The sequence below is a fragment of the Physeter macrocephalus genome, chromosome 15 (assembly GCF_002837175.3).
Source record: "Physeter macrocephalus isolate SW-GA chromosome 15, ASM283717v5, whole genome shotgun sequence".
Lineage (NCBI taxonomy): Eukaryota > Metazoa > Chordata > Mammalia > Artiodactyla > Physeteridae > Physeter > Physeter macrocephalus.
Window position 1 is genome coordinate 51,176,049 of NC_041228.1, and position 14,373 is coordinate 51,190,421.

Here is a 14,373-nt window from a genome sequence, read left to right on the forward strand (position 1 = left end):
TACCCTGAGAAAACCGTAATTCAAAAAGAGCCATGTACCACAATGTTCACTGCAGCTTTATTTACAAAAGCCAGAACATGGAAGCAACCTAAGTGTCCATCGACACATGAATGGATAAAGAAGATGTGGCACATATATACAATGGCATATTACTCAGCCATAAAAAGAAACGAAATTGAGTTATCTGTAGTGAGGTGGATGGACTTAGAGACTGTCATACAGAGTGAAGTAGGTCAGAAAGAGAAAAACAAATACCATATGCTAACACATATATATGGAATCTAAAAAAAAAAAAAAAAAAGGTTCTGAAGAACCTAGGGGCAGGACAGGAATAAAGACGCAGACGTAGAGAATGGACTTGAGGACATGAGGAGGGGGAAGCGTAAGCTGGGACAAAGTGAGAGAGTGGAATGGACATATATACACTACAAACGTAAAATAGATAGCTGGTGGGAAGCAGCTGGATCGCACGGGGAGATCAGTTCGGTGCTTTGGGACCACCTAGAGGGGTGGGATAGGGAGGGTAGAGGGAGACGCAAGAGGGAGAAGATATGGGGATATATGTATATGTATAGCTGATTCACTCTGTTATAAAGCAGAAGCTAACACACCACCGTAAAGCAATTATACTCCAATAAAGATGTTAAAAAAAATTACATTTAAACACTTGAGAGGAGTATAGTACTGCTAAATTCTTTGTTGTAAACACACAATTTCAAGATATTTTAAAACTACCCCAGTAACAAAACACAATATTAATTTACTATTTACAAATACTCTTCCTAAGCATTTTAAAGCAGGCTGCTAAGTATGAACTTTCATATCCCCATTCTTAGAGGAAAATATTAGAATCCAAAATACACAGAAACTTTCCAAAATGAGATAATCAGTTAAACAGCTAAGACTTTATTCCTAGAATAATGTAATTTTTCTCAAGTTTAAAACACAGGAACACAATCCACAAATCCAAAACTCCAAAAACTATACAAACTTAAAGCTCCTTCTTAACTCATATGGTGACAAAAACTGAACTGACCTGAACTCACTTGGCAGCAACATGTGAACAGATGTGTGACTATTTATTGTCCTTATTTATCCATAATTAAACAATTGCCGAGGAAAGCACAGAGTGCTGCCCTAAGACTTCATTGGGGTTTTTGTTTGTTTGTTTGTTTGTTTTCGGTACGCGGGCCTCTCACTCTTGGGGCCTCTCCCGTTGCGGAGCACAGGCTCCGGACGCGCAGGCTCAGCGGCCATGGCTCATGGGCCCAGCCACTCCGCGGCATGTGGGATCTTCCTGGACCGGGGCACGAACCCGTGTCCCCTGCATCGGCAGGCGGACTCTCAACCACTGCGCCACCAGGGAAGCCCGACTGGGGTTTTATGTAATGTGGAGTGTATTACGTTTCTAAAATTTTAAAAAAGAATTATTTCTGTAACACATCTGACACCAAAAACAAGGTATTATAAACCCATCCTAGTGACTATTTACTCAATACTAAGTGTTAGGTTTAAGCCATGCAATAAATCTATGAATAGGTATTATTATTACCATTTTAGATGTGAATATCCACTTTACATATGATAAAACTAGGGCTTAATCTAAGGTTACCTTTACCAAGATCACTTAGCCAATAAGTAAGTGCCAGAAATCAAGTCTAGGCTTGTCTTACTTGAAGGCCTAAGCTCTTAAACAGCTAATAGTTCACAGGAAAATTAAATCACAAAGAAAGTTTTAAAACAAATTTAAATTACCAAACATTTTAATGTAGAACAATGAAATTCCTGAGTATGATGTATATTTTCCATTCTGGGTATTCATATCTAAACATCAACACCGTTATTTCACAGCTCGAAGGACAGAAAGAGATGAGTTTATTGTTGCTTTTCTTCCCAAAGAACTGGCCACAGTCAGGGAAAACGAACAAAAACAACAGGCTCCTCAAACAAATGCCAACTAATCCTTTCTCCTCAAATTTAGAAAGAATCATGGGTTTAGCATGTTTTTGTTTTTTTTTTAACACAAAATGTACTAACACAAAAAAATAAGGTTGATACAAACATAGGTTAAGTTTTCCAAGTACAGCCCCAATTTAAAGATCTGCCGTTCCAATGACAGATATGATCACAGGACTGAGGAGGGTTAAAGTGACGGAGATGCAGGCTGTCACTACCACTGCCCTAAACAAAAGTTAGAGAAAATAAGCTTCAAGGTTTTGTTTTTTTTCTTTTGGATTGATCGGTCTAAAATTTAAACCTTCTCTTACGACTTTCTTCTCAAATCAATATCCTTATTCTAAGCAATGGCTTTTTCCCCACAAGAGACAGATCATGGTCCCCATCCAACCAAATTAGACACACTTCAATCAAAATCTCAATTTCTGAGTAGCTTATCTTAACTAAGTAAAAAGCATAAGATTATCAGATAAATAATCCAATATCTAACTTAACTGTTTCAGCTAAAGCATTTTTTAAAAAGAAACATCTTCATTCATAAAAATGTATTTTGTAGAAGTACAGGGTAATTTTTTGAACAAGGAGTCCTGATGGGTGCCTCTTGCAGGGTTACTTCTCTTGCCGACTTCTTACTGTAATCACCAAGTATCACGTTTCTATAGTTTGGATCAAGTCCTTGGCAATTATCTTAAGCCTCTTTAAATATGTGAAAGGTTCAGATGTTAAGCTCCCTTTGTATTTACATTGTACATGTGTATTTATTGAACAGTGTAGCTTAAAAAAATGGTCTCAGCGAACACCAGAACCCCAAATTACCGATTCAGTTTATACCAGCAGTTCTCAAACTAATGTGTATAAAATCATCTGAGGTATTTACTAAAAATGAAGACTCCTGAACTCCACTGTCAAGGACCAGACCATAGATCTTGAAGAGTACTCAAGAATCTATACATTTAACCAATATCCCAGATGACCATGATGCAGGGACTGCACTTTGACAAAGACTTATCCACCCTGTATTTCATCCAATGACGGTGTTAACAATTTCTTGTTCCCCGACTGTACAGCGAAACCATCACCAGCTGATAACTGCAGCCATGCTGAGTCAGTATCTTTCTCAGAGTCATTCTTAACCTTTCGGCAACCTATTTTTTAAGCTAAGAGGTGAGATATGATATGCAGCTCTTCTCATGCCAAACTAAACTACATCTGTCCTTGAGAAATGAGTGGCTCACAGAAAACTGGACTACTTGTTTGAATTTTCAACTTGTTAATAATAATGAACTAAGAGCAATAAAAATGATTTAAGGGGTGCTCATGTTCAAGGGATCACATTTTCTGCTTTAAAACATTCTTTCAATGAATCCTTACAAAAATCCAATACAGAAGATATTCTTTACCTTTTACAGAAGAAGAAACTGAGGCAACACTGCTATTAAGCACCACTGACAGAAGTCAGCTGTGCCTGACTTTAAAGCTACAGCTCTTGACCCACATGCAGGAATGCCTTTAATTCTTAAACTTTAAGAGCAGAACAATGTAGTTTATTTACTTCTAAGATAAAGTATGCCCTAATTTATACACAGCAAGTTCATTTGACTAATTCTCCTCCCCACGCTAACTAAACACAAAGAGTAGTTCATCTTGGCAAGTTGGAGCTAAGGTTTAACAGGAATATCCTACTTCAAGTCAGGACTCAAGTGAGTTTGCTTCTACTCATCCTATGTAATCCTAATTATGGGTATACTAAACGCTATCAAAAGATCTTGTTTTTCTTAGTCACAAAGGTATCACACCTACAATTCTGTTAATGCTAGTACATTTTTAAACCACTCCTGTAATTTAGCGCAGGGAGGAGAGCCATGAAGGAACACCTTAAGGTAACTCTATCTACACCTTGCTTTGTGCCCTAGCCTCTCCTATTTATATAAATAATGTTCCTCAGTACACGCAATCACCAAGTCCTGCCCACAACAGCCAACATACTACTATATTCAGAAATTTGCGAAGAGATTTGCACTAGGAGGCAGGCGTCCATCTTTTAATCTATTCAAAATTCAAAAATCCTCCAAATCTAAATTCTTTAAATGAAATATATTGATTCATTATTCCACTCAGAAGCTATAATGTAATAACAACAAAACACACATTTTCTTCATTCCACAGTTAGCCATAACATTACTCAACATATAACTTGAACTAAAAAAAAGATACTACTGAGATAAAGTGATAGTGAGATAACGATAAGGTGAGAAAACACCAGCTAGCAATCAATGAACCTACCTGTTCCCGGGAAGGATGAGCATTGCCTCATTCCTTACATTTCGCTAAGGAGACAGGACTTCCATTCCAGCCTCCACAAGGAAAGAATATTTTCTCCACTATAATGACTCTTCCCCAAGGAAGGGTGGCTTATCCCAAACTTTCCCAGACACTGCAAACAGAAAACACTATTTGTGAGGCACCAGTTTGCTCAAGGCTAGTCAAGGCCAGAGTGAACCGTTTCAGAGCAGCCTGGGCTCTGGGTCCTGCACTTTCTTGCCCTCAAGTACAGCAAGTCAATCCTGCCCCATTATGGTAGCATACTGGGTCAAACCCCAGAGACCCAAAACTTTCTCTTCTTCTCTACCCCAGGAGTGCTGACTATGCCTATTTGTGTAATAAGCCAAACATGCTATCATTTGCACTTTAGATTCAGCTTTCCCTCTGACAGGCCTAGACTCAAAGTACTAAAAGTACCAGGCAGCTCAAGTCTCAGCTTCCAAAACAGTTTTCCAGAAGCCCCATTTTGGGGTAATACAGCTGTGTGGTGTAATCCTGGGATTCACATATTTGTCTAGTCCCTTTCCCTTGAATCTGGGCTGGACCTGTGACTTGCTTTAACCAACAGAATGTGGCAGAAATGAGGCTATGCTGGTTCCAAGCCTATGTCTTAAGAAGTCCTGGTTGCCTCTGCTTCTGCACTCCTGGAAGCCCTAAGCCACCATGTAAGGCCAGCAATCCTTCTGGAAAGGCCACATGGAGAGAAGTGGCCCTGAGACAAGACTATGTGGTAAAAGAGAAAGAGTAAGAGAGAGAGAAAGAAAGAGAAGACTAGCATGCAGCTGAAAGCCAGCTATTAAAGTGACCACCCGCAAAACCAGCAGAACTGCCCAAATAAGCCCAGCCCAGGAAAGCAAACCTGTGAGCCAAAACCAAAACAAAACAAAACACCAAAAATCCTGGTTGTAGTCACTTAGTTTCAGGGTTTTTTGTCACACAGAAATAAATAACCAAAACAATGCTCACCTGGTTCCTTGCCTTTTTGCCTAATATGTTCAAAACCCAGGAAAAAAGGAGGGGTGTAATGGCAGACAGCAGGGACACCACGATGGGTTATGAACAAATGATTTAAGGAACATCAAGACAGATGCTGGTCTTTCTTATACCTTAGGAACTATCTGACAAATGGTTTTACAAAACATACTCCAAAAAAAGTCATTTCAACTTATGAATTTAAAATGTATACTAAGAGCTTTTTAAGGTAAATTTCTTTTTAAATGATAAGGCTTTTTATGTACTGGTAAAAACCACGGAATATCATGATATGTACTTTTGAAAATCAGATCCTGATTGCTCCAAAAATACAAATTTTCATAGACAAAACTTTTATAAACGAACAAACTTCATCTGTAAAAACACCTGAATTAAAAATCAACAAATTTTCAAAAAGGTATTAATCCCTACATTTCACCAAGGTACTTTTGCAGACAAGAAATCACCTTTTGCTTTCTCCTTGATAGGAAGATAACTGTGATAAATACTTAAAATTTTCAAATTTACCTACCGATAGCCACTACAATGAGGTTACCATTTTCACACAAAGGAGGAAATAAACAAGCTCAGATCTACACAGTAAAAAAGTTTAACACAGATTCCAAACAGGTAAATTCAAACTTCTCACACAGAGCCTTCAGTTAAATTCCCATTTTAGATGAAGAGTTGGTGGGAAAAGAATACTGACTCAGGAACAAAAAAAATAGGTTTTAGCTCTAGTTCTAATTTTGGCCACTTGCTAGCCATATATCCTGGAAATTTTACATTTTTTAATTTCTTTGAGCTTCAGTGTCTTCATCTAAAAAGGAATTATCTCCTTACACACCTACTGATCAATTTTCATGAAAATCAAATGATGACATATATGCAACCATGCTGAAAAGTGTAAAATACTGTAATATATAAAATATGATATTCTTCGTAATACCAGCAAAGAGTAAAAAATCATCTATGTATGTGCTTTTTGTTAGACATTTTCCCTCCACTATGTATTAGTAACTGGTTACTTCAAAAACCACTATTAAGGCTAATTTATTGCCTTCTACTGCTTGTTATAAGTACATCATATTTTTACAGAAAGAGTAAAAAAGATCCTAGCCTTTCTAATTAATTACAGAATCAGACTTTCTAGAGCTATAACAGATACTATGTAATAACCTGCTCTGGTTCCCTACCAGGAAGACAATCCTATAGATGCAGAAAAGTCAACTGTTTACTAATCAAATTATGCTTTAACCATAATAGGCAGAGTTAGCTACTTAATCCAATGAAAAAATTCACTGACTAGGTCTCTGCACTTCATTATTCTGTAAAGATTTACTTTTTACTTGACAAAGGCTTCCTGAATGAAGAAGTATTTTCAAGTAGGGAATACCTGAATAGAGAAGATAAAAGTTCTTAAAGTTTCTTATTTCACTTACTTCCCCTCCAGCCCCACCTCTCCAACCCAAACTGAGATACAAAGGAAATAAATGAGAACATGACTGTTCTGATATTTCTATCTGCTCTCCCTACACCCAATTAATCCCTCAGCCTCACCAGCTCTCCCGCACATGGAAAACAAGAAAGGTACAGATAGTCCAATAAAAATCTAAAACCCAAGAATCACAAAATGTTAAGAACTGAAAGGAATCTCCCAGGATCATCTAGTCCCTACTGATGAGGTCACTTAAAGGCAGTGACTACATCCAATTGATGGTAAATCTGTTGCACATATCTCCATACAAGAAAACCATCACTGTCAATCAACTCCTGATTCTACTTTACCCACTTGCTAACTGAAATGCTTGGGACAAATCATTTAACCTCTTGGACTAGTCTGTTCTGTAACAGAATAGCAAATAAGATAAGTTAGTCAAAATTCTCTGTAAGCTGTAAACCACAACACAAGTCTAAGGAGATATTGTCTCTAGGTGTACATACAATATGTCTCTACAGCAGAGGTTCTTATTGGTAAATGGAAGCATTTGAAGGTTCAATAGTTTTAAAAGGCCCCCAGTGATTCTAAGCACTGCTTCAACCCACTGGGTTCCATGGATGAGATTTAGGTGGTCCAGAGACTCCCCTAAAATTATATCCACAAAGCACAGGTGCATATGGAAATTTTCCAGGCCAGCAGATTTCTTTAGTTTCACCAAGGGTTACTAATCCCCCAGAGGCTGAGAACAACCGCTGTAAAGTAAAACACATACGCTGAAGATAAAGCTTCCAATTGACGTTGCTCAAAATGTACCACTATTCTCCCAATCAACCTGGACCAGAATCTCAGTTATTTTTACTTTCTTCATTTTCTCTCTCATCATCAAATTCTGTCTATTGTATTTCCTTCCTCCATTCCTTCCTCAATTCCTATTACTGCCGCCAGAGTTCAGACCCTCACACCTATGACCACAGCAATGAAGAAGTCTTTCTACCTCCAGGTTCCCTCTACTCCAATTCACACTACAAGCTGCTGCCAGATTAATCCTCTGAAAACAAAGGTTTAACCGTTTCATTCCCAACTCAAAAATCATCTGTATAACCCTCATCGCCTACTAAATCCAAGGTCATAAGCCCAGCACTAAAAGCAATCCATAAACTGGTCCAAATTTTTACTTTAAGCTTTACCACCCATTATACTGGTACAAATACGTTATATTCCATCCAAACATACTTGCCTCTCCCTAAATGTATGAACTCTGTGCTCTCTTAGTCCCTTCTCTCTTCCTGGATTACCTTTCCCAGCCTATCGAAAGTCTATAGTTATACTTCAAACCAAAGATTTCAAAAACCAGAAGCTCTATGAAATAACCCCGCTATGAGATGTGAGCTCTACCCCCTCTGAATTTGAATTCAGAATGAATCGTAACTATGTCTTAAAAGACAAATGAGGCATTTGTGTATAGTCTTACGTGCCTAACTAGTCTGTGAGGGCAGAAACTGTTATCACCCTCATCTTTATATTCCCCCAAATCCATCGCAGTCATGCAGCAGATGCTTAATAATTGTGTAAGGCAGTAGAAGAAATTTCAGCCTTCGCAGGGTAAGCAGATTACTATTTCTTGAAGGCAGAGACCTTACATGCAACATCCTCTAGCACAACAGGCTTCCAAAAACATAACCTTTAGTTACTGCTTTTCAAAGCCCTTATGTTATAGGTCACATAACTGCATTTGAAGGGAAGAACTGTTTGAAAGTGTTAATAAGCCACTTCAGAAAGATCTGTTCCCCCACATACTTTACACTTCTCAATTTGAAGAGCTTCCAATACTTGGCCACTAAGTATTCAAATTTAAAAATATTAACCATTTATGAAAAGTGATAATTTCAGCCACCAAAAATTATCTGTTTTATGAGTAAAAACAAGTCACATAAATAAAAGAATGCTTTTCTTCTTTAAAAGGTCCACTTCGCTTGCATAATACATACAGAGACTTAACAAGACAAGTAAAGAGGGTTTATACATAAGCATGAACTCTTGCAGAAACCTGCATACAACTGTACACCAGGTATTTCAGGCAAAAGAAACCAAACAGGGGGAAGATAACTTTGGACGTTATTCTTTTACACTATTATTACCAACAACATTTTAAAGCAGGAACTCACATTTTGCAAACTAGCTACACAAAAAGATAAAAACCAATCAAACAGAAAAAGAAAGCCACATCAAGCCCCTGGAAAATATTTTATCCTGGAAGAGTAAAAATGTCAAAATAACAGATACTTCTCTTCTTTGGTAATGAAGGTTTCATATAATCGCGGGAGCAAAGGGGGCTCAACTCCGTATTGATGGAGCAAAGAAAGGGCTGTGCACAAGACTAGTCATTTAAAGCCCGTAAAAGCAATGGGCAAAGTACAAAATTTTTTAAATGTCTAAAGGATGAAGGGAGAAGGTCCAAGTCACAGATTAGATAAGGACTAGTGAAAACTGCAAGGTCACTGGGACCTACCAGGTCACAAAGGTGGAGGTGGGGGTTGTGTTGGGCGGGGGAGTGCTGCAGAGTCAGTGAATAACCAGGAGTGATAAAAACATGTCAGAAAAAGACGTTCTAAGGCGGGGAGTCCTTGGTTTGGGACGGTGGAAATGCGGGGAAAGTCAGGGCACTGGGAGTAAGTCCATATATTACGGTTTTTTTAGAGAGGTGTTACAGAAAGGAAGGGAAGGTAGAAAGAAGGGAAGGAAGCTTGAGAACTGCGGCTGCCGAGTCACGGAAACACTTTGCTCCAGTATCATTAGCTCAGGCCTGTGCCAGGGCCAACTCGGGGCAGGACCCCTGACCCCACCCCAGAAAACTCCCAGCCCCCGGGCTGGAGTCGGCAGCAGGGCGGCGCGGACGGCCTCCGACTGCCCTCGGAAGGTCCCGCCCCGCGGCGGACCGTGCCGGGCTCAGGGCACCGCCGCGGAGGATCCTGGCCCGCGCCCCCCGAGCCCCCGCCCTGCCCGCGACCCCCGCCCCTAGCCCAGCGCCGCGGCGTCCTTACCCGGCGCGAAACCGTCGGCTCCCGGCGGCCCGGCGGACACTGCAGCGGCGCCTCCTCCACCGGCGGGCGCCCTCACCCTTCCGTGCCCAAGATCGCCATCTCGCAGCAGACGCGGCGGCGACAGCCACCCAGGCGTCGGCCCCGGCAGCCCAGGCCGCCTGCAGCCACTCGGAACCCGCTTGCCGCGCTCGCCGACACCCGACCCTCCCCCCACCCCCACCCCGGCCACGCGCCACCTCCGGCCGACCCCACGCCTCCCTCCTCGGGAGCGCGCCGCGCCCGGAGCGCGCGCCTCCCTGCCGGCTCGACCCCGCGTTCTGCGCCGCGGCCTCCCAAAGCCTCCAACTCCGGACCCGGAATCCGGCTTCCCGCGAGCATGCGCAGCGAGGGAGACCCGAGGATGTCTTTGGAAGACTCCGCTTCTCCGGGTCTTCGGAGCGGTCGAGGGAGGGGGAGAGCCAGCCAATGGGAGGGAGGGGGCGGGGCCTGAACCCGTGGAAGGGGAGGGGCCGTCGCCGAGATTTGGGAAGAGGCTTCAGTAAGTCGTGGTGGGTGCTGCTGATTTGACTTTCCGGTTCGCGGCCGGACCCGCGCATGACTTTCAGTAAGGTCCTTGGGGCACTGGCGTTCTTTTCTTGAACGCTTTACGGCAAAAGGAGGCTGTTAATAAATACTCCTTGACCTAGCTGAGTGTTTGACTTACAACCCATTGCAAGAGTAAATAATTGCATTTAGCAGATGGTCATACCAGAAGAGTTCCAGCCCACTTTTACTGGTAACCAAAACGTTCACTACCCCAACCCCACAAGAGTCAATGATAAAACTAATACTGAGCAAGTGCATGTGTCTGTGCAATTAATGAATACAGCAGTTCCGTAAAGAAGGGCCTATTATCCATCCCCATTTATACAAATGAGTCAATTAGCCTGGAGAAGAGCTCTTGGTTCTGTGCCTTGCTTTTAGAACCAAGGCCACCCTGCAAATAGAAATCAGTAACGACCACGTTACTCATCATATGACCTGTTCCTCTACTTTAGAGAGATAATAAAGGTCATCCAGCATGGATTTCTACAATTTTTGCCAGATGCTTCACCCAAACCCCACAAATTACCTACACCCACACCCAAGCTTATTAGTTTTCCTCTGTCTCAGGCTGGCGGTCCCTGCTCCCCTCCAACCGAAACTCTCCACTGACTGCTCCCTCCTGTAAGGCCCTCCCTGGCATATCTTTAACCTCATCCTTTCTGTTGGGTACAACTCTTCCACATAATCATGTCTAAGACTTTTCTGTATGAAACTTTCCCTTGACTTTTAAACCTCTTTCTAATTCTCTCTCTTCTTCCGTCATAACTAAGCCTTTGAAAGAATTGTGTACCAAGAACATTGGCACTCCGTGAATATTTGTAGGATTCAATAAATATCTCTTGACTGAATAAATGCAAATGCACATTCTCTTCCTCTCCACTCCATCAGTGTCTACCCTCTGACTTCCTACCTGGGTCTGATGCATACTGTATCCACAGTGATTATTCTAAAACATACATCTGAGCCCATCACTCCACTGCTTAAAATCTTTCATTGGCTCATCAGAGCTTTCAAGACAAAGGTTAACATGGTCTTCAAGGCTTATTTCATGCTCACATGCTCTGTCTCTCCTGTTATGACAAACTCTTCAGAGTTCCTGATTGTGCTCACTCATCTCTACTTTGAAGGGTACTGTTTCCTCTAACCTTTCCTTCTTCCATAAAATAATATTTAAAATTATATTTATAACTGAATTGTTATAAAGACAACATACTGATATTGTACATTTAAAACATTTTCTTCGACCTAAGCATTCATTTTTTTCTTTCTGATTTTAAAAGAAATTAAAACATTATATGGGCCTCTAAAAGTATGGTGAGCCTGAGGCACTGTGCCTATCGTGGCAGTTGGGTAAGTCAACACTTCTGCCACCTATGAGCTATGAGGTTTGGCCAAAGTCCTTAATCTGTGCCTCAACCAGAAAATAGGTATAATGCTACCATATGATGTTGTAGTTAAAAGAAAATGAGTTGCTACAAATAAAATACCTAGAACTATGTGGCACATGATCAATAAATTACTGATATTATAATTGTCATTCTCAATTGTCCCACAGCACTATGTGAGAGTATGTGATTGTCCTTCTTCACTGTGCCAAAATCGTCATGGTATATTCTCATCTTGGTATAGTCTCATCACAGGGTAAATGTGGTATCTCATTGTTTGTCCATTGTCCATTTTCTTGCTAGGATATTCACAAAAAGTTGCTTTATACAATGTAGATATTGATCCAAAATAAAATTATTAGTCTTTTCCATTTTTGTTCTCTTCTATTATTTTTTGCTTTGCAACTTCATTGCCATCCTGAGATCATGTCATTTATCTGCCATTACTTTTTTCTACATGTTTGATAATTTTGCTTTACCCATTAAATAATTTAATCCTTTCAGATTTATTTTGGTGTGATGATCTACCTTTTCTTTCTCTAAAGAGCTCATGGTCTCCCCCAGCTCATTTGTTAAAGAATCTTTCTCCAACTATGATGGTTTTAAAATATGCCCACAAATTCATCAATACTCCCCCCTTCAAAAAGTGGAGTCTAATTCCCTTTCAAATGAATGTGGGTTGTACTTAGCGACTTATTTCTTTATTTTTTCTTTCATCAGAATTTTGCTCTCAAGTAGAAACAGGATTGCAATGCCATTACTCTGAGTTCATTCTCTTCTCCCACACATGATTACATAAGGAAAGGCATTAGTGTGCTAGTGACTTATTTCTAATGGATGCAATACAGCAAAAGTGACAGTATGTACTTTCCAAGAGCAGGTCTTAAAAAGGTATTGTGGCTCCTCTCTACTCTCTCTCAGATCACTTGTTCTGAAGAAGGCAGTTACCGTGTCATGAAGACATATCAAGTAGCCTTATCAGACGCCCACATAGCAAGGAACTGAATATCTTGCCAACAACCAGCAAGGATATGAGGCCTCCTGCCAATCTCCATGTATATGAAGCCATCCTGGAAGTGGATCCACCAGTCTCAGTCAGGCTTTGGATAATACAGACATCTTGACTGCAACCTCATTAGAGACCTTGAACCAGAAACCCCAACTAAATCATTCTCAGATACCTGACCCATAGTAACTGTGAGGTAATAAATGTTCATTGTTTTAAGCCACTAAATTTGGGGGATAATTTGTTACGCAGCAATACATAGTAAATACACTAACCCAGTGGTTCTCAACTGGGGACTATCTTGTATCCCAGGGGACATTTGTAAATGTTGTGAGACATTTTTGATTATCTCAACTAGGGAGCTGGGGGAGATTTCCACTGGCATTTTGTGGGTAGAGGCCAGAGAGTGCTAAACATCCTTCAGTGCACAGGCCAGCACACACACACACACACACACACACACACACACACACACACACACACACACACGCAAAGCATTATCAGATCCAAAATGGCAATTATGCTGAAGATGAGAAAACCTTCACTAACCTGTTTTCCCTGCACCTTAAACTTTCTTTCTTTCACATATACTTGTTTCATATCCTTTGATCATCTGGTTGCTGCTTTACCGTGTTTTACCCCTGGTCCTAGGCAACCACCAATCTGTTCTCTGTCACTAGAGAATAACTTTACTTTTTCAAAGGTTTGGTGTAAATGGAATCAGACAGTGTGCACTTTTTCGTGTCTGGCTTCTTCAGCTCAGCATATTTTAAAGATTCATTCCTGTTGTTCTGTATAGCAGTAGTTGCTTCTTTTCTTATTGCTGGCTATTATTTCTATTGTATGGATTTGCCAAATTTTTTTATATTTGTCTTATTGCTGAACATTTAATTTGTTTCCAACTTTTGGCTATAAAGACTGAAGATTCTATGAACATCGGGTTAAAGGTCTTTGTGATGACATATGTTTTCATTTTTCTTGGGTAAATAATGCCAAGGAATGGAATTGTTGGGTCACATGGTAAGTATATATTTAATTATAAGAAATTGCCAAACTGCTCTCCAAAGTGGTTGTGCCATTTTACATTCCCACCACCAATGTATGGGAGTTCCAGTTTTCTATTTCCTTTCCAACACTTGGTAATGTCAGTCCTTTCTGATTTTAGCCATTCTAGTAGATGTGTAGCAGTAAGTCACTGTGTTTTAATTTCTATTTCTCTGATAACTAATGATGTTGAGCATCTTCTCATGTGATTATGGCTCATTTGTATATTTTCTTTTGCGAAGTGTTTGTTCAAATTTTTTGTCCATTTCAAATTGTTTTTGTCTCTTCAGTGTGTGTTCTATATACCAATCCTTTGTCAGATACATTTGTTGTGAATCTTTTCTCTCAGACTGTGGCTTGCTGTGGAGGTCAGCCTCCCAGAAGAACCCCACTGATCTTGGCCTCTCAGTGTCTATACTTTTATACAGTCTCCTCCCCTTTAGAGCGGACCCATGTCAGATTTTCCAAGAGGAATTGTGAAAGTGATGGCATGTGACTTCTAAGACTAGGTCACGAGAGTCATTGTAGCTTGCATCCTGCCCTCTTGGATTGCTTGCTCTAGAGAATGTCTTTGGGAAGATCCATGCAGAGAGGAACTAAGACCTGTTGATAAACAGCCAG

At 40.5% G+C, this 14,373-nt stretch overlaps 1 protein-coding gene and 1 pseudogene across 3 annotated transcripts in view; one reads left to right on the forward strand and one right to left on the reverse strand.

The window, feature by feature from the left end:
• WWP1 (WW domain containing E3 ubiquitin protein ligase 1) overlaps positions 1 to 9,919 on the reverse strand; it is a 122,277-nt gene extending 112,358 nt beyond the window's left edge. The window contains exon 1 of one of the 3 annotated variants that reach the window (XM_028500411.2): positions 9,733 to 9,919. The gene's annotated coding sequence lies outside the window, so the exon portion shown is untranslated. The remainder of the gene's footprint in view (positions 1 to 9,732) is intronic. The other 2 variants (XM_007116438.4, XM_028500410.2) reach the window with 2 other exon arrangements.
• LOC102992225 (eukaryotic translation initiation factor 4B-like) overlaps positions 1 to 10,222 on the forward strand; it is a 32,234-nt pseudogene extending 22,012 nt beyond the window's left edge.
• The last annotated feature ends 4,151 nt before the right edge of the window (positions 10,223 to 14,373 follow it).